The sequence below is a fragment of the Orbicella franksi genome, chromosome 4 (genome assembly GCF_964199315.1).
Source record: "Orbicella franksi chromosome 4, jaOrbFran1.1, whole genome shotgun sequence".
In the NCBI taxonomy this organism is placed as follows: domain Eukaryota; kingdom Metazoa; phylum Cnidaria; class Anthozoa; order Scleractinia; family Merulinidae; genus Orbicella; species Orbicella franksi.
The window spans coordinates 28,031,661-28,058,453 of record NC_138148.1 but is presented as its reverse complement, the minus strand read 5'-3'; the positions used below and the strand labels follow the sequence as shown (position 1 = coordinate 28,058,453).

At 39.1% G+C, this 26,793-nt stretch overlaps 1 pseudogene; it reads right to left on the bottom strand.

The window, feature by feature from the left end:
• Nucleotides 1-585: 585 nt before the first annotated feature.
• Nucleotides 586-25,745, bottom strand: LOC145484530 (autophagy-related protein 2 homolog B-like; annotated as a pseudogene).
• Between the last annotated feature and the right edge of the window lie 1,048 nt (nucleotides 25,746-26,793).

Below are 26,793 nucleotides of genomic sequence, written 5' to 3'. Positions count from 1 at the left end.
CCCTTGCGGGCTACGGGTCTAATTGTTAATTAGTAGTGATTACACCATCAGATGGTGTATTACATTGTTAAACAAGTGAACACATTAAAGGAAATCCCTTTGTAAGAGAACACCTGAACAATGACAACTCCTCCGTGAAGAAACACATTTCAAAGTGCCAAAACAAAGTCCACAAAGGCATCGAAATCAAGACCATTGTACTAGAAAACGACCCCGCAAATCTACGACTGTTCGAAGCGTTTTACATACGAAACTACAAACCTGCCCTCAACTCCCGAGAGGAATGCAGCGAATTCGCGGACCTTCTATTCTAATAATTATTTTCACATATCTAGAGACTCTATGTATTTTGACACTCGCTCATTAGATCATGTCATTCGTTTTTATTCATATTTGTACCTTATTATTTATCTCATGCATTTCACTCCCCACGTTCTTTCGCTTTTCACACTTTTTTACTTTACATCTGTATATAAGCCTTACGCGGAATATTTTTTCTTATCGCTGATGATGCCGTAGATCGGCGAAACCTTGGATTTGTTAAACGATTTTAATATCATTTTACAGTAGTGTAAGGCCTCAATTTTACCATTTGAATCTGGGTTTAGATGGTGGATTTAGACGGTGATAGACAACTGTGTTGCGGTTGATCCTACTATCGAGAACCTGAAAAAAAAACAAAAAAAAACATAGCGATGAGCAAACAAAAAGAGGTGTTTATTTTCAAGTTCAGTTTATTTTGGTTCATATATTTAACAAGGTATGTTTTAATTAAGCTCTTACAGTCAGACCTCTATCGAGTGGCCCTCTGTTAAATGGTGACCCTCTATTAACGACGACCATAACTGATTTTCTCAGTTCATTTTAAGGTCATTCCTCACATTTGCATTACGCATCCTTACTGCGCATAATTTATGGCGTCATTAGCGCGCGCTTGTGCACGCGCATATTCAAAACATGACGGATTTCCCTTGATATTGAGCTCTGTCAGTTGATAAATGGCTCTAGCTCACCAACGAGCATGGGCACCCCAATTTTTTTTCCAGTCGTTGTAATCAACTAATCATAAGCTTTGCGTGAGAAAAGACTGATCTAATTTCTATTGCTGAAAATTGAATAAATAAGAAAAATAGCAGATACACTGTGGTCTTTTCTATTTTGCAGTCGGTAGCCACGTCAAGAAATTTGGTTCAAATTTTTAATCAAGGATTTAGCTTTCTGTCTGAATCAAACTTAAACGTTTATTTGTGTCCGACACAATGTATTGACTGTAGTTTAATGCGTGTTCTTATGAGTCCGGGCTTACAAGATGTTACAATTACTGGGAATGCGTTCTCATAATAAGCATTAAATAATGCCAAAATGGGGCATTTTCAATGCCTCACTGCTCCTTAATGAGGATGGGCACCCCCCTTTTTTATTTCAAAATTGAAGTTATCATATGACAAATATTTAGTGGACAAAGTTTGAACAAAAATCTATTGTCACTTTTATTTCAGAGGAATTACCTTAAATGAGATGCCAAAACTGTCAATGATCCTCTTCAGACGGTCGAAGCTTGCCTTGCGGACAAAGTTACCAAAAAATCTGTTGACTAGTGCGTGGACTCCTTGGATATATATAGAAACAATAGCCTCAATTTTACGCGAAAATATGCACGGATATTTGTCCGCGGATATTATCTGTTTCGAGAAGCGAACAGTTTTCCGAGAGCGTAAAACTGTGACCTTCAAGGAACAGATAATGTCCAAGGACAAATATCCGTGCATATATTTTTGCGCCAAATGGAGGCTATTGTGTTTATTATCCTTCATATATTTTTCACACACGCAGTTTTGAAAATTGGGGAATATTCTCGGATATTCCCGAGTTTTAGGTGGGGAATATTCGGTCACGTGACGTGTTTAGACCAATCGCGCGCAAGCGAAAATATTTGATGGATTATAAGCTACGATATTTTTCCGCGGACATTATCTACTACGAGAAGTGAACAGTTTCCTCGAGTAAAGCTCCAGGAAAACTGTGAGCTCCAAGGAACAGGTAAGTTACAAGGACAAATATCGGAGCATATTTTAAACGCCAAATGGAGGCTATTGCGTTGATCTTCCTTCAAATATTTTTCGCTGAATACGCCCGATCTGAAAATTGGGAAACATCACTTGAATATTCTTAATATTCAGTCGCGTGACGGGTTTAGACCAATCTCGTGCGAGCGACAATATTTGATGGACTATAATACAAGATATTCATTGAAATTATATTTGCTATTTGCCGGCAGAGAGGTCCGTATAGTGAAAAACCTGTGACCTCAGTTACAGTTTTTCAGTTTGCACGAGTGAGTTTTTCAAAAAGCTGAAATTGCACGGGCCGCTTCGGCGAGTGCAATTTCAGCTTTTTGAAAAACTTACAAGTGCAAATTAATTCCAAATTGAACGAGAAAAACCGTATGATTACTTATTAATAATATAAACATGAAAAAAGTCGCGTTGAGGAAGTGCGGAAGATCTTTCTTGAAGCCATTTTTTTCTCATTCGAGAAAACTTTTTTCAAAGTTACCGCACAAAATTTTCGTCATCATTTTTCGTGATATCATTTTCTTAGAAAATCTCCTATTATCTTTCAGCCAATCATAATCCAGAATTACAATGTGCAATTTTCACTAGTGTTACACTTTTTGCACTGGTGTTACACTTAAACTGCACTGCTCTCAGCCAATCAGAATCGAGCAATTTTTTTATTTATATTTACACAGTAACAAGTCGCGTTGCCATTTTGAATTTGTCATTAATGACATTGTTAACTACTCCGGTTGGCAAAAGTTTTATTCCTTGAACACACACACTAATAATGAATGGATGTCCAGCTAAACTCATAAATTTTCATACTTATGTAAATCTTATCCACGTTTTTTTTTAGCACGCTCTACAATTTTCTTATGAAAGACCAGCGAGACAATCACAGACAGTGAAGAGTGCAATTGATAGCTCTAGCACGGTAGTCACACAGGTCCCAGAACCCCTGGCCGGTTCACTCCCGGTTTGTATTTTTCCCCTTGCAGAAAATGAACGGAAGGAAACCCTGATAAGATTCACTCTTAGCAGTGTGCTTGTTTCATGTGTGTTATTTTCATTCAGGGTCTAAAAATAACTTAATGCTTGTCACGAGAGCTTTAAAATTTTACTCTGGCCGGTGTTTTACGTTGACTTTCGTTCATTTTAAATTAAATAATACGCTGAAGCGGCATACCTCTCTGTGACTTCGTAACTCAATAAAACAATGTCTATTAAGACACTACACTGTTCTCCTACGAAACAGCAAACTCTCAGCCAATTAAAGAAGTTCAAGGAACCCGAAATTATTATTGATATGCATCGTTCAACGAGAATAATTTGAATTCATATGATAAAGTACAAACCAGGCGTACCAACGTAACTGAGCTCTTACAACAATTGTTACCTTTGGTTCACTTTGTAACTCGAGAATTTGCGTGCTATTCACAATTGAGCTAGTGACCTGAAGGTTCGTTATCGGAAATCGCGATTAGATCTAATTTGGTCCTAGCATTCTTCCCAAACGTTTGAAAACCTACTTTTATATATCTAGTGTAAGCCTGGAAATGTCAATAGCCCATGTTTGATCTATCAAAATTCTGGCAAGACTCTGACGCTTTCTGACCAAAATTGTAGTTTTTCTAGGCTTCCTTTGTCTTGTAATTCCCATAAGAGACTTGATACAAAGAAAATATAGATAAAATGTCGAAATTTGGCCGAAGCCCTCGGTAACACGTTGGAATTTTGATATATCGAACTTGGGTTATTGTCTCTCCTTCCTCATGGACACAAGAAGATTCTCACTGCTTACTATTTCTTCAATGGAAGAACTCATTTACATGAAAAACGTCAATGTATTTGTTTGGTGTTCTTACCTGTTCACTGCCATCAGACGTGAAAAGGGACGGCTCAAACATTCCAAGATGTAAAACACATACATAATCTGGAAGAAAAACAATACCTGAATCATAAATCATCAAAGAAAATAAATCATTTGCATCAATTAATAGAACTTACTTCTAATATTTGCAGAACCACTGCATTTGTACGAGAGATGTAACGCCGCATCATCAATGATAAATCTGCCAAATAACCAACCAGAAAATCAGTTTAGAAGCCAATTCGTCAGTGAAAACACAAAAGCTGTTTCAAGCAATTCACCTAAAACTAAAGTACGTAACTGTAAAGAATATATCGGTTTGCCAAAAGAAAGAAACTTGTTTGACAACAGCCACTCAGAGTGGTTGGAGGACACTTTCCGAATGTCATTGTCAAATAGGAAAATAAGACCAGCAGCCCGGGATTGCACAGGGAAGGTGCTCGAGACTGGCATTTTGGAAGCGAATTCCCACTAAGAAATCTGAGCCACACTGGAAAATTACTGACTCCCATTCTCAAGTTTCTCCATAATGCAATCTACTTTCATTCTCGTCATAGGCTCTAAAGACTTTTCTCGGTTAGCTGGGTTACAGAGCGACGTTGTCAAGAAAAAAGTGGGGCAGTAGTACGACACGAGAAAGTCAGAGAACGCGTTTCTTCGCTCCTGGCAGTAAGCCACTCTTTTTTTACTCAAACCGTCTTTCGCACTGCACCCTAACTAACTGAACGCTTACAAGAGGCTACACTCCTCGTCGTTAGTCATTCTCACTTCCTAAAGGCTTGCTGGTTTTTGTTGAGCACTTTTCTTCAAGATCAAACCATCACTGCTAGCTCTCTTGCGTTCTAGGTAACACGTTTGGGCGCCAACACAGTACACAGTCAGCGTTTGTGGAACCTACCTCAGCAAAGAGACATTAGACTCAATCGTGATGTTATTTGAGACACTGAACGTTCCCATGGTGACAAGAACACGTAAAGGAAGGTGGATTGGCCTGTAGGCAGAGAGTAACACGTTACTAACATCGACTGCACTGGCTCATGGGCTACAGAAAAACATATATGCAACGTAACACAAGCTAATACAAGTACAAGCGACTGTACTGCGTCGAAATCAAGACGATTGGTCGATGACACGAAAATGAACTATTGTCCTGGCTGACACATTCAAGTTTAGAATTAATGACAAACTGATGGTTCTTCGCTGACCTTAGAAATACACGCGTTATAACTATCCTTCCACAAAACCAAATACCAGAATCAAAATTAAGTTGATGTAATATAAAAATAAAACTCTACTTGTGACCACCTTAGGGTAAGCTAAAAGGAAAGACTTTTCTACCTACGCTTAATTCTTCCTCCGCTCGAGAAACGCCTGAAGACTCGCTCCCTTCCCTCCTCCAACCCCCCCCCCTCCCCCCCCCCTATAGAAACATAGTTATAACGTAGCTCGATAGATCCATGTGGTGTCTCAGATCAGTTGAATGATAGAGGGCATTTTCGATTCCGGGATTTACGGAAAAGAGGACAACCTCGCAGGATATACACGAATATTCGAAAATTTATAAACGTGAATTTCAGTTCCATGTGACTTTACTCCCCGAATTGAATGGTTCCATTTCTGAAAGTCAGCAATTCTGAGATTTTTCGGAAACTCTTCTAGGTTGTTTTCGTTCAATATATATGCCTTGAAAGTTTCGGAATTTTTTTGTCGAATGGAAAGCACCCTGAATAACTACCAAACAAACACGATAGAAGAGTGTCGAGTATGGAAAAATTCCAACAACAAAGCTATAGTCAATAGTCCCTTCCCGCACATGTGTGTGGAACACTGTCACAACCTTTGGAAGAGTGAAACCAAGGACTGGATCATCCTTCACGTCAAAGAAGTCTGTCACCTGCAAAAATAAATGCTGGTCTAGTGGTGACCGATTTATAACAAATCAATAGTCACACGCATTTAACCAGGCGAGTGTTTGCAAAGCGTAAACTTTTAGTGATCCAGTGAGCACCAACTGCCTTGGAAAACTGCGCTTCTCTTTGTTTCCCTCAGTCGATTGAGCCCACCACTGTTGAACAAAAAGACCTTTCAAGGCAACATGTTGGCGAGGCAAATTTTAGTTCCATCCTTGTGCACGGATAAACAAGAACCGCTAAGAGAGACCTAGCAATTTAGTGGTTCTACCAAGACTTGTCTAAAACGGTGTGAAAAACGCTTCCGAGTTTGACTGAAATCACACAAAAAACACAACACTTGGATAAAGAAGCATTAAATTGATACCCGAGTGAGCCACATCTGTTTAGAAGCAAGCATTCTGTGGCGAATAGTGCTTCTGCGGAGTCCCAGCGAAAATAGAATTTCCTTTAAAAAATCATGTAACACCACATCACCTCAGTAGACCGTTTTCGTATTCTCAGTATTGTACTGGAATTACTAGCTTGCAACTAAGACTAATCCGGGAACCTTCTCAAATGCAAATGACATTAATCTAAGATATTCCCCCGCTTTAGCCTCCATTGCAAGCTAGTTCCAGTCCAATACCGAGAATGGCTTATCATTATGTAATTTGACTATATAAGCACATCTTTAATTCAGGGTGGCAAAAAAAATTCCTCAAAATCATGTAACTACGAAGGCAATAGGACGTTTTCTTTATCCTTATTCTAACTATGGAAAAGCGCTCACTACATGGGCGAAGAGCACCAGAGAAAATAGCCCAGAGACCCTCTACTTCTGTGAGCTGCAGTACAACCTCACGTTGGTGCTAGGTAATTGTTTGTTCAATTTGCATTCGTACCTCACTATTTTTCGACGTATCCCCTGAAACTTTAATAGCAAATGCAAACATCGGTTCACCCGTCTTCCCGTCAACTTGTTTCACACCCGATTCAGTGCGGTAGAGGGTGGACTAGAGCTCAGCTCCGCTGAATGCAGACTCCATGGACACGTGAGCACTCTGTGGAACCACTGGTGCATGCTGGAAAGCGACCTTTTGAGATTGAAGGCACAGATAGCTCAGATCCACTTGACTTTTGTAACAAGCTGCTATAAAGAATGTAATGTCATTAAATTCAGCTGCTATTTCTCCTAATACTTCTTCAGAACATGAGCTACAATCCCTGGAACTATTTACACCAGGAAAACGCCAAATTATGTTTCAGAAGCTTCAGTAGGAGTTGCCATAGTTCAAGTGAAAAACTACCGCGTAAGAGCCTGATACATCTATCAAGGTTTTGTACGAATTCCGGATACAGCAATTGCGAATGCTTTGTTGGGCTGATATTAGCACTGATATTAGCAGCTGAGAAGTGTAAGATTAGCTCTAAAGTAATATGGAGTGCTAGAATTCAACGCAACTATTTCCTTCTCAGCGTTAAGATAGACTTAGCAAGGAAATGAGTGACCAAACGAATTAAGGAAAAATTATTTGAGCTCGATGGGATTCGAACGCGCGACCTTCGGATTAGATCACCGTTGCTCTGCCGACTGAGCTTGGAGGCCAGACCGGAACAGGTCGTGGGGAATTTCGGTAGAAATTCGTGGTGAGGTAGATAATAGTGGTGAACGCAATATCGCGTCCCGCTGCCCAGCACTGTTATTGGAAGCTGGAAAATAAAAAATAAACTCTATGTTCAGCGATTTTGGAGTGCTGTAAATCAACCCAGGTGTTTCCTACTAAGCGTTAGTCGTAGAACGGAAATGATGGATCGTACGACATAAATAAATAAATTTAAAAAAAAAAACCATTCCTTGAGCTTGCTGAGAAACAGAGGTGATTTGATCCGGAGGTCCTAAGTTAGGTTATAAGCTTTTTGATCAAAGAGATTCCACATGCTAGTTTCTAAGGCGTTTGCGCTTTTGCACTGGACTATAGTGAGTAGAATAACAAAGGAGAGCTTCGAACTACTAAAGGGTAAAAAGGATGGTTGTGTTTGTGCTCTTTACTATTCTCTTTGGTTCGATGAAGGTTCATCCAAGAACAGCATCCTAGATCTGCCTTACCTCACTCACAGGAAAAACCGCCAGTCTGGCCTTGCCAACATCGAGCGTAAGTGTAAAGACCGTTAGGGTTGGACGTTGTTCGTTTAAATTTGTTATCCAGTGATGTTAAATTACGGCTGCCTTCATCAGACGAGGATGCATCTATGAACAAGGAATAGTCTGATCACCCACTACAACTTCGTAACTTGCCAACGCAAACACGAGTTAAAAAGGAATGAATTACAACACTGAAGAGTAAGGAACATATTGGGAAAATGGACAAAGTGACACGCCTGTCATCATTGCCTGATGCATAGCACGAGAGAGAGTTTAGTTCAGTTCCCACGTTTGTGTAGAATCTGTACAGAAGAATTTCACGGACGAGTGCTATTCAACTGTGTATTTTCTTCGGACGGGAAGGGCAAATAGTGTCTCTCCGCCGATGAATACTATCGCGTCACGTGATCAGTTTAAACCAATAAGAATCGGAGAAAATTTAGTGGTGAACTATAATCGCTGATAGACAATGATCGCATGCGCTGCTCTTGAAACTGAAAATTATTCTTAAGTTTCGGCTTAAAAAGTGCACACAAGTGTAGGTTTCGTGCTGTAATTCTTTAGTGTGTCTCCTAAAACAATTAAACTACTAGCCCTCGTTTTCTGTGATATTCAACTCAACTCATGTACGCCTCATAGACTTTTCGCTAAAAAAACAAAAAAACAAAAAAACAAAACTCGGCCTCGTGGTCTAATTGGTAAATAGAAGTACGGCTTTTACTGCGAGCTTTCTTACTAGATATTTTCAAGAAAAAGTTACTTGCCATCATCGTAGCTGCGTAGCCCTGATCTACACGTGACAAACATTTCCGGTCCCTGTGCTTGCATCATCTGACTGGCTAGGTTCAGCCCTGTACCAATATTAAACCCACATGGGTCAGGCCGGTCCGCTGGGGAGGGAGCCACAGGTTCCCATAACAACAGGTCACTGGCTAGCCTTGAAAACAACAACAACAACAACAAAACAAAAACAAAAACGACGAAATTGACGAAGTCCGTTCCTGATCCTCTATCAAGTTTTGAAAATGCTATGGCGGACAGGGGGTGAAAAAAAGAGGGAGTGGGGGAGGGGCAACAACGGAATCATATTGTTCCTTACACTACGTCTTCTGTTTGCATTTGTACAGTGCAATTTCATCTCTTAACCGCATCTGATAGGTCCTCCGCGCGCTAGTTTGTCATGTCACTGGCGCGAGATCACGCTGATCAGATTTACATACTGTTTGTAAAACTTATGGGAAATACTAATGACTATCGCTGAAAATATGTTCTCATGAAAAGACTTAGTTCTTGGTACGATTACTTAGTAATTGGACCTCGTGCTGCATAGTTGGAGAGTAATCCCACTCGTTATTTCAAAACAGCCTTGCGCTGCGCAAATGTCTGATTTTGAAATAGCTCGCCCAATTAGCCCCTGAATAGTACTCAGCCTACTCGGTTCAGTTACTATTACTATTACTGTCTCGATCAGAGCGCGCGACAGGGAACTGATCCAGACATAAAATGTGTTCTTAAATCCATGAGAGTGAAATATTTTCTCTTTTCTCCAGGAACTGCAATTCCATGTACTTTATAAAACTTCCATCTCTTCTCTATAGTCTCACCCACCTGTTATAAATATTTTCAAAGACATCCTTCGTGTGCAGGTTGACATCTAGTCTTTAAAAGGTGCATTCAACATGTACTTTAGAGGATGCCACTGTATCGTCTTGAAATTTGGTCATTTCCTCCTGACTTCCAGGCATTAAAAGCTGCAATCCAAACGCTTATTACATTCAGTTCCATACTTCAATTGTAGCCGTTATTGTTGCTTTTGATCTACTTGTATTAAAATAGCTTAGCAACCCACATTGTAAATTATATTAAAGCAAATGCCATCATTTCCTGACTCAGCCAGTGTTTATTAAAGGAACTGCGTCAAGGATTTTAGCCAAATTGTTATTTTTCTTCGAACGCACGAACGATGCGAGTGCGCGAGAACGGCCGCGAAGCGTGCGTAAAAAATTGTCTTTCCTCAGGGCAACCCCATAGCGTTCAGACTTGTTAAATCCCCTGGGTTAATACTTTTCCTTGTGATCTCGAAGAACTCAAGACGGACTACTTCGTTATAAAGAGGTTCCTTAAATCGATTTGGATAGCTGGGGTTACAAATAGTGGTGACACTTCGCCATATGTATGCAGAAATCCACTTTTCTTTCTCAAGTTAAGAAGGTAGAAGATTAGTTAGCATCATTTAGCAAGGAATTTATGAACAGTGGTCTTATTGCCACTAGAAGTCTTTGAACAATCCTTGTTAAGGGGCTGGCTGTTGACCATTATGAGCAGCATACTAAGAAAAGCTTCATGGACTGAAAACAAGACTAACCTCTTCTGTCTCAAACATGACTGGTCTGCAGGAGATGGGAGACGGTTCGGCCTTCATCACAGGATCCAGAGAACTGAGGGGCGAGTTATCCGACGAGGGAACTTCCTCCAGAGCTGACGAAGGAGCAGGTGGCTGCACAGTAATCACAATCCTTCAAACAAATAGCATTTGTTATGATCTATACCGTGTGAAATTTGTAACAGATAAATGGTTAGAAGAGAGACCGGGCACGAACCGTTCGAGAGAACGGTTATACTTTGCAGTTAAACTTGCAACAGCGAGCGGCGTGATATTTTCGTTGTTGTTTTAACGCTTCTGTCGTGGAAGTGCCGCGCCACTATATGCCAGATTCGCTAGTTACAAATTACCGAAAAAAAAACCCACTATTTTAGATCAGGCAATCGGACGTTGAGCCGTACGACTTATATCCTACACTTTATATCAAAATAATTTGTCAGAGGCGTTAAAAAATTCGCAGACAGTTTGAAAAGAGTAGCGGATGTGCATGAATACTATGTCACGGTTTGCGCGTCTTAAAAAGTTTAGCTTAAATTTTTTAAGTTCGTCGTTTGCAATCCGTGTTAATCTTCTCCACCCTTAACCATCCTGGTCCTTTATGGTTTATTATTATCTCTTTGGTGTTTTACTATCTTAGTAAACTTCCTTCAATTTAAAGGTAATTTTGTAGGTGGCCAAAATACTCAAAATACCGCGACTGAGCTCCTCTAAAGACACGTGAAACACTCAAAGCATCCAAATACACCATAAACACTGTACATTTGTACTGTGTGACAGGTTATAACATCATTACCTTGGCCAGTCAAAACCACCATTTCCTGTATCGTTTCCAGTTTGACTATGCGTGACATGAATAACAGGCATTTTATCACCGCTGGTATCTTCCTGGAAATAACCTGTAAAAACCATTCAGAGTGAAACCTCTCCTTACGGCTAACACATCACTTTTAAGGGTTTGTTTTAGTCTTAGCAACAGGTAACAAAGTGTTACTAACAACCCTCAAATACCCTGTTGATATGCTCAGACAGGGAAATTACCGTGTTGCGCAAGCTAGTGTTACATATTTTGAAAGTTAGCTTTACATTCGTATTTTAAACCCAGTTCTCTCAAACTTATCAAATGTAACAAACAATGATGAAATAGTGTTTTCAAATCATCTCTGTTAAAACAATATATGGCATTTAGTCTTGACTTAAACTGCGTTTTTCAAACTTTAGGAAGCCACCATAACTGGCCCAAGGCTCACAAAACTGGTCACTTGTCTTGAAGCAGCACTGCCTGAGCTGGAGCACAGTGAAAGTTCACATTTTAAATACAATTACTTAGAAAAAAAAAGCTCTTTGTCAATTCACTAGTTTGCTGATTTCAAAGTAATATAGGAAATTAACATACCGTGCAATGACTGCGATTTTTGAAACTTCCCAGCAATTTCAAGGAACTAAGCCTGCTTGGAATGTGTTGTACTCAAGATACAATTAATAAAGTACTTACTTCTTCATTATCATAAATAAAAGACAAAACCAGTATCTTAACTATATTGTAAACTCTAAGTTTTCCATACCATGCAATTCTTTGAAGCTTAAATTGCAATGGCAGGGAAGCTCTGATCCAGTAAGGGATGTGTTGAATTCTACGGCTGAAAAGTCAAATATTAAGCACTCCTTTCTCAACGACCGTTTCCACCAGGGACGCCGATCCACAGCGGGCCGTAAGTCAGGAATGGGAAATCTATAATGCCAGTGAAAAGATAAGTTGATTCCACTGCCTAAGAACATAACTTTGTCTGATAGACCTGTGTTGGCATCATGATGTAACTCCAGAGGTCTGTACTTATTTCACAAATAATTCGAAGTCAGAGAGGTATTTTCCTAAAACGCGATCATTCTTAAAATTACAAGAAGAAAATTAAGAGAATAATATTTTAGAGAATTTCAGGCTTGAGCAGATTTTCACTTTTTGGGGATGAACCTCACTAGAAGACAGTACTTACAGTACACCGAACAAGTGTCGATAGAGTCGTCTCTCTAACTCTATTAGCAATTTAACATTGTCATCCCACTTCCTCGTTACGCATTTGAATCAAACTGTTTTCTGGCTTGAATGATCATAAATTTACAAATTTATATAGACGAGTTGGAATTACCCAGTAGGAATTTGATAGGCTGGTACAGGATGACTTTACGATCTGCACAAATCATACGGGAAGTCAAACCGTTTCTCTCCCTCGCTCACGAAAGACGTGAAACTATTCTAAATCCCCTTAATGAAAAGCAAATTTTCGAAACCTACGTGGACTGGAAACTACCTTAAGCTGCGATTTGTCCCCCTAGCTCAAAAAACGAATTAAAATATCCAATTCCCCTAAATTAAATGCACTCTGGGACCGTGTACGGAGCGAAAACAGTTACTTCTATGAGCCGTACCAGTTTGTCGATATACAGCTGTAGGACTCGATTGCTCACCTTAAGACCAGAGTAAGTGAAGGGCAGGACAGGTGAATGTTAAAAGGCTGTTCTAATGTGGGAGTATCTTCCATGGCTTGTGTAAACACAGCCTGTTGATTCTGTCAAAAGACAACACATTGTCAGAAGTTTGCAGCGCAGTCAGAAGAAGAGATTTCAGAGTTAGAGTGAGGCCTGCGATTTTCTACCAGAAAGGTTGCGAATTAAGCAACTTGAAGCATCCTCATGGTACCATGTTGGTGATAACAATGACCTGACCACCCAACACAAATCCTGACTATCACAATTCACGGGTTAAAAATAAGGAAACTAACTTCGTTCTATGCAAAAACTGTATGTACTGTAAGACGGCAGCTTTCGATCATGGTTCCGTCAATTTGTAATAAAAATTTCAAAATCTTGACAATGAAAAAATTGTATTTCCCATCGGATTATTTTGAACAAAGCTGGGTCTACAATGATCGTCTAATATTATCACTCGAAAACTAAGCCACAAATGCTTCACCAGTTCCTCTACACTTTGGTTCTGACCACAGTATGCCAGAAAAAAAATGAAAACGCAGCTTTATTTCTACAGTTAGGCCTACCGTCCACATTAATCCGTCACAAAAACACTCTGAGAGCTTTCTGAAAACGCTTTTCAAACCGGAGGAATTTGAAAACGCCAGCTTTGCGTTTTAGACTGGACGGAAAACATTTCTCCGGTGTTAAGTGTGGACAGAAAACACTTAATGCGTTCTCAGAGTGAAAATGTAATTTTCGAATTTCTCCGGCATAGTGTGGACGAGACCTTAGAAATCAGCTGAAAACGTTATAAATCCGGGACATACAGTAACAAGTTTACCAATCTAAGGAAAGGTTAAATGCAGTGCTCTCTGAAGAGCTACAATGAGTTACAAAAGTGCCGAGATACTTCGCAGTAAATTTCTATTTTGGAGCCTCTCGCCAAAATGGTTGCAGTACAAATTGCCCCAAGAGCTTCTGTGTGGGAGGCTATTCATTGCCCGTTCACTCGCCTTTGTTTCATTTTGTACTTGTTTTGACACCTGCAGCGATGAACGTACCAGAATTAACTGTGATTTTCCACGACTTTCCTTGACCAACAAATAAATTTCATGACTTTCCAGACCTTTCCAGGCCTAGAAAACGAAATTCTTGATTTCCATGACTTTCAACGTTTTCAATGACCCGTACGAACTAAGTAAAAGATCTACAAATGTTCTAAAAGAGTCTCAACTACTCAGTTTTGTCACACATAGTAAACAAAATGATTAATTTATCGCAAAAGTATCAAAAACATAAGAGTTCTCACAACATACGACTAATGATGGAGTGCACGATTTAAACATGCGGGACTGCATGTTTGACGGATGGTTCATAAACACAGGCTGTGGATCCAACAGTGCAGTCAACCTGTCCACTATAGACACATCTATTTCACAAAGCAAGCCACCAAGCTCCACGGACAACTCTGACTTGGGTAACACTACATTGCGACCTTGAACAACCCCCTGGGGAAGGGGACAAACGTTAGAATTCTAATTAAAAAATAAATAAATAAAATTACTATTACTACAGGTATGCCTTCCAATTCTTTCTGAAAGGTTCAGGGGAGTGGTAGAAGTTAACTCATTTATTTGGATTTCTGTCTACATGTGTATAATAGGGTAAAAGGGTGGCAAAGTCTGTATACAAGCTAAGTGGCCCATAAGGCCAGTGCTTATCCCGGTTTCTGTAGCAATTGAAGCTCTAACAAGGACCAATCCAAAGGAGCACATTTTAACCATGAGGCTAACATAAAATAGGTCTTGCAACAAGGTTTTAAAGATACGGGAGTGAAATACATTTACTTCAGTTGCATAAAATCAATAAAAAAGAGCAAAAGAGGAAGATGATTACAGGAGAAGTTGTTCTTTGAGTATTCCTGTGCTTGAGTCTGAGGCAAGGAAGGGAAGAGGTTGGATTAAATCCAAAATAAGGTGCTGCTTGACTATCACGTGAAAATAATTTCAGTAACTGAAAAAAAGAAAGAGAGAAAGATGAAATCAATTACTGTATAAGTTCATGTACACCATCAGCTGCACCTTTTTTTCCCTCAAAATTCAACTAAAAATTTGGGGGTGCGACTTTAATCTACGGAAACATCTGAGGTTGGAGTTCTCTAAGGCTTAACTAACCTTCATTTTTTTATGTTTTATAAGTTCAATGGCCTCTCCATCCTGTCCTACAGAAAATCCTCTCCTTTCTTATCATGTTTTCATGTCTTTTGTACATCTGATTCAAAATGAACACTGGGAAAAATAGAATATTAAAACGTATGCAAATTCAAACAATCTACCTGAAAACTTTACAAAAGAGTGCACCACACTTACAATGTACATGTATTTCTGATGTGTTGCCCTGTAAATCTTGAGAAATCTTGAGAAATATTTTTCAGGTCAAACTGCTTTTCTCCTGTTATTTTGACCATCTACTGTACTATGTTTCTACTATGTATTTAAACCCGATGGAATAATCAGCAGAGCTGGTGGGGTCGTGTATTTAGACTAAAAGCTGCATATATACACGTTCCTGCATTATCATTATAACAAGCCATTGTTATTTCAGCCTACTGTCAGAATGTAAATACAAAATTGTTCCGTTATGTCTAACATACCACTAATGGTGAAAAAATGTGAAAGGATACATGAAGTTGACAGAGACAAGTACTGTACCTGAGTTATGGAGTATGGAGTTGGAGTGGGTGAAGAAGTTGATAATCGTTCAAATAAATATTCATTCAGCTCCAGTTTCCCTATTGACAATTCAATGTTTCCAGTCTGGTGTGAACTGCTGACTGTTCTCTCAAATTCAAATGAGATAGGGGCAGCCATACATCTGCAGAATCAAATGTCACAAACTTTAAGATAACTTGTGAAAATACACGTAATATATACTTGAATCCTTGGGGGTGGGGGGCACCCCCCAAAGTTTTTCATGGGGGGTGTATGGCCCAAACTTTGAAACCCCTATCTTACTAGAGACCAAAATCTGTGATTGTCCATACCCTTTTTCGGACCCAAACCAAAAAATTGATACTCCATTTCAGACCATTAAAATTACCACACATGCATGATCAAAGCTAACGAGGAATGATTTCCATTTACATAAAAATTGGAGAGCAGCTACAAATTTTCCAATAATGATGCAGAAAAAAATTAGTTAATAACTGTAAACAAGACACCCAGTGCCTGTGAAGCCAAATTAAGAAATATACCCTATTTCAGCCCAAAGTGGTCAAAATTTACTCCTCTTTTCAGACCAAAACAGCACATGCCTATAGATAAAGATACATGACAGTTATAGGTATTGTAACACCCCCCACCCCACCCCCTCTCAAGGAACTTGAACAAACCTAGTGCCTTGCTAACACAATGTACAGTAACTTGGACCAAACTTTTAAGGGCCTGACTCTGACAAAGATTCAAACCAATAACACCAAACCATGTGCACATTTAAACCACTGCACCATCCCCAGGTTCCTCCCATATCCTAGGTCATATTCAGTGCCATGTGCAATACAGCAAGTCCTTGTCAGCTACTGTTAGTAGCAGTCTCGATCGTGTTACTGGTGGCTAATTAAGGGACTGCATAAAGACACCTACCTGAGATGATCTGCACAACATGCCGAAGCAAACTTCTCTGCCATCCCTTCAAAGTCTTTTCCTCCAAATCCGTATGTACCAAGGCTAGAAAAGAACTTGTCTGCCATGAGAGACAACAGATGACTGTCACTGGAGTGGAAGTCTTGTATCTCTGATGATGGCGACAACACCAGATCAATGTGCAGCACTGTCATTGCCAAGCTGGTGAGCTTGATACTTATTTTTGTCACATCAGGGCATGGATCATCTAGCGCTGCTATTCCAGCAAGACCAGGATTTGCAGACCGCATACTGTGTCTAGAGACAGTGCTTTGAGGAGCATCTGCATGTATTTAGTAATCAAAGGCAAAAGTTATTCAATCTGTGATTTCAAACTGAACAACATGGTTGTTCTCATTTACAATCAAGACAACTAAATATACCATTCAAAAGTGCTTGTCGTTTGTAACAAACTATAATAATATAAGAACATTCTATTAGCTAGACATGTCACCTGAATCTGATCATATTCAACTTTGTTAGTTTTCCTTACCAGTTCTCATGTCAGGAACTGATGACATGGATTGCTTTGCACTGACAAACACAGTATTCGCAGCTTCTGCTAGAGAGGTTCCTTGTGAAAAAACAAACAAACAAACAAACAAAGTTGTTGCAAGTTTGTTGTTTTTGCTTTGTTTTGTTTTTGTTTTTGCATTTGTTTTCCTTGACACAGGGCCAAGGTCCATACAGGTAAAATGTGCAACGTGCCTAGGGCTTAAGGCAGAATATCCTCCCAAACCCAACCCCCAAACCCATCCCAAACCACCCCCACCTCCCCAAATTTTCCCAAGTTGCCATCAATGATCATATAACTACAAATTTGTTGGTAATAATCCATTAAAAATAGGAGGGTCACAAGATGTAAAGGTTTAATGGGCAGTTCTGGATCTAAAACAGGTCTACAGAAATCAAATCCACCTTCAGTTTATAGTAAGTGTTCTCATAATCACTACTTTAAAGCTAACCTGGTATCTGAACTTTCTGGCTCATAAATCGCTTATCACAGCCTATAGTGTTCATCAAGTTGTAGGGGGATGAATGCACACCCGCTAAAGTCCCCAAGGCAGAAAATTCTGGTGACTGCAGCAGATTTCCTGGGGATTTTACTACAAACATGTCAGCTGGTAAAACTGGTTCCTCAAGGGGAGGAAGCACATCATGGCTAGGCGACATGGAATAGAAGGTTTCCTCTCCTTCCTCCCCTAAGATGCTGTAATAATCGACACCTGAGGAGTCGTGAGACAGTGCATCGTTTGTTCCATAAGTAGAGTCAAAGTTGAAGTTCCATGAGTCTACCCGTTGCTGGCCTTGTTGATGTCTCTGGTCCTGCTGCCTGGCAGACATAAGCTGGTTCTGTAAGTCTTGTTCTATCTTTTGAAAGTCTTCTGGTTGCATGGGTTTGTTAACAGAGTGGCCTTTCCCTGTAGTTTGGTCAGAAACATCTAAAAGAGAAAGACAGGTCTACAATTGCTTACATGTGTTATAAAATTTTGTAGTTATTGAACTGGTACTTAACAGTTTGCACAGCAATGAGAGATTAGATGAAATGTTGAGTGTCTCTCAGGCCTACTACATGTATATCTGTCTGTCTGTCTTTCTATCTGTGTGCCTGTACATGTATAATGTACTTCTCTTTGTCTTCATTGTCTAGATCTGTTAGATGCAGTAATTAGTTATAGCTTTATAATATTATTTTGTGTCCTAAACATCCTTTTAAAAGCAAACCTGGTGATGAAAATCCACTGCAGAGTTCTACAAGCAGATGAACTTGTTTAGGTGACAAGAAAACATTTAGTGTTCCAAGAAAGCATTCAACATCCACCTAAAAGACATCAAATAACCATGTCAAGCAATCTAGTAAAAATTGACTATTTACGTCTAAATAAAGCTAATTCCTTATTCTCTGGAAAAAAAAAGAAAAAAAAAGAATACGTGAATACATACATTGTACTATACATCTTTCAACCATTCCATAAATTACACTCTAAACCCATTTCAAAACCCAAGCAAGATTCAAACTAAAACGCAATTCCAGACCTTCTATTTGTAGTAGAAATCTCGAGCTCTTATATGTAAAATCTAATTTTTTTTGCTGAAAAGCATAGGTTTGTACATGCAAGTCTACTTTATTAATGGATAGCTCTGAGAGTGGGAACATATTACACTAAACTCCACATTGTGATTGAATTGAATGCCTGAACAGGCAAAATTGCACTCTCTGGTCTGCCTGAAATTCCCCACTGTTTCCCATAAAAAAATTGTATTCAAGCCATATAAAACCCTTATTGGCCAAGCTTGTTCTGTCAAGATGATTGAGTATAGATCTTGCTATTTTTTTCTGTGTTAGGGAGAAAAAATGCAAAAAAAAAAAAGGTTAAAGCCAATATCTGGCCATCTTGACTTCATCTTGATCAAAAATCCAGAGTAATTTATTACATATGTTCACGTATACTGAGTCATTACAAAATAATACATGACAATTATTTAAAAAAAAAAAACATTCAAAATCCCACCTTAGGTCCAGGAACAGCAACATTTTGTTTCAGCTTCAGTTTGATTTCAGAATGGCCAGCGAATGTTGCAATCTTGATTGGTGGTAAGAGACTTCCTGAGAGGGGGTGGGTGGGCAACTGTTCAGCTGATAATGAAAGCCCCTCAAGAGGACTGTGTGAGTGGTGAAGTGGCGGAGAGCATGAATCGTTACCTGGGGAAGGTGGGGGTGATTGAGGAAAATCTGGAGCTTGAGGCATAGTTCTGGATTCCTCTGGGAATTCGTCCAGGTGAACAGAAACTCCAAAGATTTTTAGGTTCTTGCAGGCACAGGCAGCAGGTTCATAAACACTCTTAGCTTTGTAGTGACTATCCCTCTCACCAAGTTCAGTAGATAAGTCTGAATAATCAATTCTATGAACAACAGCAGACTTTATGAGTAAAAAAATCCTGTTTAGATTTGAAGTTTAGATTTGAATGTAGTGTATACTGTGTATGTTACGTTGGTTCACTGATGCCTCTCAAATTAAAGGGTTGCACTGATATTAACCTACATGTACCTTCTAATGTGTATCTGTAGTCCGATTCCTGTTATAGTGTCTTTTGGTAAATGTTCAAATCTAATAACTGTGTCTGTAAAGGAGAGCTTTACTCTTGCCAAAACTGTGAACATAAACAAAACTTTTCAATAAATAAGAATAACAGGATTATTAGCAAATTTGATCTACGAAAATGCCCTTACCCCTCCCATGGAGGGGCTTTTGGTTTGAACTCACCATCCCACTGGAAATTCAGACTTAGTTCATACAAAATGTACTTTCCTTTAAAAATTTTGGCCCCCTCCTCCTTGGAATAGCTGAATATTAAACCACCTTGGGGTGGGTATGGATATTCTCTGGAATCACACAATCTAAAATTAATTGTTTTCAATTACAGCCAAGTGTTACATGTATGATGAGTTTAATGTGTTAATTGAGTTTGCTTCTGCCAATACTCACCTGATTCTATGGTTTGAGCAAAGGATTCTAGACCTTCAAAGGGCGGGGTAGCTTCTGCTTGTTCCTCTCCACTGGACGGACCTTCTTTCAAGCATTCTTGAGCCAGTTGCATGCTTGTTGTCATCGCATTCCATATCATGGAATCAGTCATGCTTCCTCCTAAATAACATAAAATATTATGATTGCACTCTGAGATGTGATCAAACTCTGATATTATTATATTATTCATGAATTTCTAAAGGCCGAAATTTCAATCTTTTCTTGTCTAACAAAGAAGCTTGTTATGTTACGTACTCTTTCCATGTGGCTGGTTGTTCAGTCACAACGCTCTCAAAATGAGTCAAGTGAGACAATAACCAGGACAAGTCACAATTATTTGTGACCAGAATGGCACGTGAATGCACAGTTGGGGTTGATCTTAAGAAAATCAGTAGAAACTGACGGAAAAAATGCATTTAAGTCCATAAAAGGAATTTTACTTTACGTAGTTTTGAAAGAATCATTATCAAATTGCTTTAAATTATTTAGCGGGAAAAAGGAGCCAACTTCTCGGCCGTCAAAGCTTACAATGTATTGAAAGAACTGTAAATAACTATAGTGATAGTACCTGTGTCTACACGCTGTCTTGGTGTGATAGTAACTTCAAGACCTTGGATATCCAAACAACAGCTTTCGCTGAGAAGAGCTGTCCATGGAACAGACACTGAGATGCTGCCAATAAATCCATCAATGGTCTCCACTGGAATGCCAGCATTGTCCAACATCTCATTCACTGACTGAAATCATTCATGGCACTTAAACTTATAAATTATTGTGATCACATAAACTACAGTATGGCAGGGATTTCATTAATGCTTTAATAAAACCCCTGATGTACATGTACAATGTATCGGCAGATTGGGAGGAAGGCCAGGAGACTCATGAACAGGTTGCAGCTGTGTCCCTCACCACCCCAATTACATGTATATATAAAGTTAATATTATCAACTTAAGTTAATTTCTGAGTTGAACATACTCATACTGATTCAAAAATTCCCTGCACATCCATTTTCATCCTAATCTAACTCATTTTAATGTCTGTTCAGTTATAACTAATGATTACAGATGAAATCAAGTCTTTTCTTAAAATGTAAATAGTATTAACTCTTAAACTTTTTCATTTTACGGTACATTGTATCTTTTTCCATCACTGTCACCATATGTGGCTTCTATTATTATATAATATATTTTTATGTAATACATACATATGTTATTATTTGAGGGAACATTACAGGGTTAACCTCATATTTCCTTTTCCAAATACATGTATGTTTTGTATTTCTATTTTCCTCTCCACATCTAGAACAAACTTTTATTTATGTGCGTAAAATGTGGTAAGAACATCAACAACACAATCCGCTATTGCCTAATGTGTACCACTTGTTTGTTCTACCACATTTTGACATTTTGTAGCAATGTGAGCCTATCCGTCTATAAAATTAAGCATAAACTGAAAACAATATGTCTAATTTTCTCAGCAAATATGTAGCGATTAAAAAAATACAACTCTTGTACAGTAGCTGTAAGATAAAAGAAATCTGAAATCATTCGGGCCGTGAGAATTGCCGCCAAAAACGTGACATGGGCATTGAGCCGTGACAGCAGCACTGAAATATTTGACAGCCGGGGTTAAGTTAAAGCTCAGTTTTCCTCTGAAAATGAAGCAAAAAACCCAGCAATCGCTGTTCAGTTCCTGGGATAAATTGAAAAGAAAACAGAAATGGCACAAACGAAGGTCATAAGTGTAATTTAATTAGTTCTTTAAACACAATGACATGCAACCCAGTGCTTGGCTCGCACATGGAGGATTTTCGAGAGCAAATAACTGCAAAGATTTCTTTCAACAAAAGAAACAAACTTTGCAAGATCTTACACAGTCTTTAAACTCTGCAGCTGTAAGATGTTTGTGTAAATTTTGAAAGTGAGATATAAAACAGGCAAGCTTATCAAGCAGGGACGCATGAATAAATACATGCACTATTTCAAGGCTTCATTATAAAGCGAAACATTTACAAAATATGTCAAGTTTAAGTTTGATTGTATTAATTTTATCACTTTTGAAATCATGAGCGAAAAACCCAAACTACCCAAAGGCTCAAAACGTTGATGATGGTCCGCACACTTAATCAGACAAGATTCTGAGCTTAAATCCGCAGGAAACTTCACCAAGTATTAGAGGCTTCCGCTTGCAACGGTTACCAATCACAGGCTTCATCACGTTCAATGAATTCCACCCCTAGCACTGTGTTAAAGCCACTCAAAACTTGTCTTTTAACAAAATAAATGTCAAACCTCAATCTAGTGCCTTCAATGCCAGCAAAACTCTTTTCTCATTTGGCTTTCTCATCTGTTTTTACACACGTGATTGCCCACAAAATGAGAACATTTTTGACGTTTTTGATATTTTTTCGAATTTGATACGGATGACGATGATTAACCTGTTCAACTAACACACTACATTACATGTATGTTTTCCTCGGTGAAATTGCTTTTCTTTGAGAAAAGAACAAAACCATGATTGCTTAAAATACACTGAAATGCACTTTTTAGAATCCCAATTTCAAAATTTTCCCGGGGAGGATCCCGGACCCCCCAAGAAAAGGTAGTGGTCACCCCCCCTCCCCTCCACGTGGCTCTGATAAAACCACTTCACGTCCTTTTATCGGCATTGTCCGCCACCTACTCAAAGTTATTCTCCCTCTACTTCAAATTTTCGGGAGAACCCTGCTTATAATTGGGTCATTTATAGCCTGTGTAGCAAGCGTTTCTGTGGGGTTTGGGAGCAAAGAATTACAGCGCGAAAAATGGAGCAAGTAAAAGAGGGGGGAGGGGGGGGGGGAAGGAAGGAAGGAAACGCTTGCAGACAAACCCCTGAATTTTGAAAACCGCCCACTTGGCCTTTCATGCCTGAGTACGCACACTGCGATTTCGTGCTGTCATCGGCTGTCATAAATTAACCAATAAAATCTTTGGCCTTCCGTAGCAGAAGTGAACTTTGAACCAAAATAAACTTTAACTTGTCAAAATATGCACAGTGGGAATGGAGAAATCTCGATGAATTAAATTGGTAATTTATAATCAAGCTATATTTCTACTCAATCCATCTAAAAGGAAGGACTGTAAGGGTGAAGTTTTAGCACAAATCTGCCAGAAAGTTAAAATGTGAGAAGTATTCAAGTCGCGTTAGTAATCCTTGTACTTGCAAGATTCGAAATCATTCATCCAGGAATCAATACAAGGTAAAGTTAGCAAGTCAACTCCCACAAAGGTAACTCCAGTAGAGAAGCGTTTGCTGGAAACGCCAGATCTGCAAATCGGCTTGAGTGTTATGGCCTGTAGCAAAAACAAACAACGGAAAGTCTTCCCTGAAAACTTTGCAATTTGGGTAGGAGAGGCTTCAAACATCTGAGAGGGAAAATAACGATAACCTTCACCAGTATCTGAATAAAGATAATCTTCCCCTAGGCAGCCTCCAAGTCAAAATTGTTTATAAAATGTCCTCATAAGAATTCCCCGCAACGACACGACTAAATTTTTGGTTAGGCAAATCTGTGACAAAAACTGGCATGCCGCAGCTAACACTATAACAATTCATTCAGAACTGTACCCAGAGGTAATTCTAACTGCTGTCAACAAAAATGCTTCTAATGAAATGTCAGAGTACTTACGACAACATGTTGCTCTGTAACAAGTCACACGAAATCACTAGGTTTTTCACGCAGTAGTGCAAATTTTCGGTCCAGTGGTTTATTATTTTGTCCTTCGTGCATGTGGCATTCAAGAAAGTGATGTTAAAATTAAAGGAACAGCTGCAAATTATGTCGCACTTGCTTCTACAATAATGTGCTGGCTTCGAAAAACCAAAGTGTCAGCATTGTACTACAGGCTTTCTACCGAACTGTCGAAGCTGATGACTAAATCCTTGTTCAGCGAGAAAAGTTAAAACCCGTTTTGTAAACAAGCTTCGAATGCGTCTTCCTCTTTTTTCTGGCACTCAGAAGTTTAATACCTTTGAACGACACATGTCAATAATATTGGACTAGCCTAGCCAATCACGAGCTCTGTTCGCTGGCGAATGGAGGTTTTTTAAAATCCAGGGGTTCGTCTGCAAGCATTTCCTTCCTTCCACTCTCTCAACCCCCTCTTTCTTTTTTTTGGCTCTCGCCCCATTTTCCATGCAGACAAAACACCGAAAATCCCGTTCCTCAGTCTTTCTTTGTTTCCAATCCCACGGAAACGCTTGCTACGCAGGCTAGGTCATTTACAATAGAAGCTGGTGCCCACATGTACAACATCTGCTGTAAGAGATCTACAGTTTTCAGCAACGAATCACAAAAGCTAAAGCTCACGCTCACTCTCACAATCCCTGGAGCACTACTAGAATAGAGAAACACACCACAGGACCTATACAGTGTTGTCTGAAAGCTAAGGACTACATGTATCAGAGAAATAAGCTTTTTCTATTATTCTTCCTCCAGTCTGCATTAATTTCCAAACTGTCAGCATTGTACCCAAGACTTCCACTCTTTTTCTTATCATTTATTTCAGTGAGTGAGGATTCGTCATTGCAAACTGGTTCTGTATTACATGCAAATTAAAGTGCATTACACAGTTCAACCCCTATTAAACGGCCACCATCGGGGAAATGGATAGTGGCCACTTAGAGGGGTTGGCCATTTAATAGAGGTACATGTAAAAACAATAGAAAAGACCTCATCGGGACTTTGATTACTGGCTCCCTAATAGGAGTGGCTGTTTAATAGGTGGCCGCTTAATAGGGGTTCGACTGTATAATAGTAAATTACAGGAGTTCCACCCAGCATAATTTTTTGAGCCATAAAAAAATCAATGTTGCTGGTGCAAAATAATGCAAAATCACATGCCATCTAAAACTTAAAACTCGATCACATCACATCACCATATGCATAAACTTATACAAATGTATAAGCTTACATCTAACTGTATAATTTGGAAACCTCAATTTATATGAAAAATATGAAAAATATGAAAAATATGAAAAATATGAAAAATATGAAAAATATTCAGAATATATGTGCAATGAGTTACACACGGTATATTATTAAAATCTCTCACACGATTCCATGCAGACCTACACAGTTGGAATAAAATTTATACTTAAAATATATCTATATTTTCTAAACAAGACTGACCGATGGTTAGCCACAAAATCCATGTACAATATGCACCACTGTTAACACGGACGAATTCGCCATAAACACACAGAAACAGAAATCTACTCTGAATTATTTGTTGCTTAACCATATACAAATAACATGCGATCCCTAAGCGTAATCAAACACTTCTCTGCCTAATAAACGTTCACGGTGTTACAACTGACGAGGGGAAAAGAAGACAATACAAAATTTAAATGCTCAAAAGAAATTAAAAGAAACCCCAAATTATTAAGGGAACCGGTCATTTAAGCGCAAAGAAAGTGTTGATACATTCCCATCGCGCCAAAAAAAAGAAAAAAGAGCTCAAGGCCAACTCTTTGCAATCCTTTTTCTCTAGGCTTTGTCGCTACTCACCCAAACATCAAGAGGCACTTTGTCCACTCGTCCCGTTCCATTGTACAGATCGACAGTCAACTGGTCCAAAGTCAGCTTTTCTTGCAGAAAATGGCCAAGATAATGCTGTAATAGATATCTGCAGGCCCTTTTCTTGATGAAGTCCGACCAAGGGAAGAACCAGGGCATTGCTGCTATAAATTTCGTGGTATTCTATAAATCAAAATCGGGGTTTTCGACGTATGAATGTCAGCAGAACGTCCTCCTCGCGTGTCCGCCATTTTCTCCTCTTGAGGTTGTTGTTGTTTTGGATATTACGTTAGATTCTCCCATCATCCCTTTCGCCCGTCATGAACGCTGTTGTCGGTCTTTCGGTCATCGTCGGATTTAGTCCTCGGATAATACGATTTTCAAGCCACGTTTCTTTTTAGGATACTCTTTGTGCAGTTTTTCCTTCTAAAAGGCAAAAGGAAATTAGCACGGATGCTTTTTACGCTCATCCCATTCAAAACTAACTGAACCAAGCATTGAAGAAAGGCTAAGACAAATGTCTGCTAACTGATAATTGACTTTCTTGGCACTACTGTACATGTATTTCAATAACTTTTGAACTAGTTAGTTTGCAGGTATGATACCACTCGAGGTGCGTCAGGGTGGGGGCTGAATATATATACTTCCAGAAAAATTGCGAGGGGTTGGAGGGAAACTTAGCAGGTCTTCAAATTACGGCTTCTAAACTTCTTTTGTCGGATTCGATATCCAGAAATTCGGTGGACAAACATACTCAAACATAAACAAACTCTTTGTGTTTGTTGGAATGGCTGGTCCACCACATATGAGTGGAAACTCAGGAAAATTGTAAGACGATCGCTCGGCGCAAATGCGAAAGCTTACAGTGAGGGTCTGGATGGGAGGGGGAGTGCAAATGCCAGTTGTCAGTTAAAATTTTGTCTATATATCAGTTGTCAGTTAAGTGGCTGCTAATAATTAACTAGAGGTCTTCAATGAGCAATGGGAGGAGGGTGGTCCCTTTGTCAGTTGACGGTAATCTTTCGGAATGACGTTGATAACACGAAATTAAAGCGCAAATTTGGCTGTAATTTTTTTAAGGATATATATTTGCTCATATTTGAATAATTCATTTTGGTCAAAATGGCTATGGGAAAAGTTCATTGCCGCTTTAATTGTAATAAACAGAATCACATAAATAGTATACACAATAAGTTTATCAAAAATACTTTCAC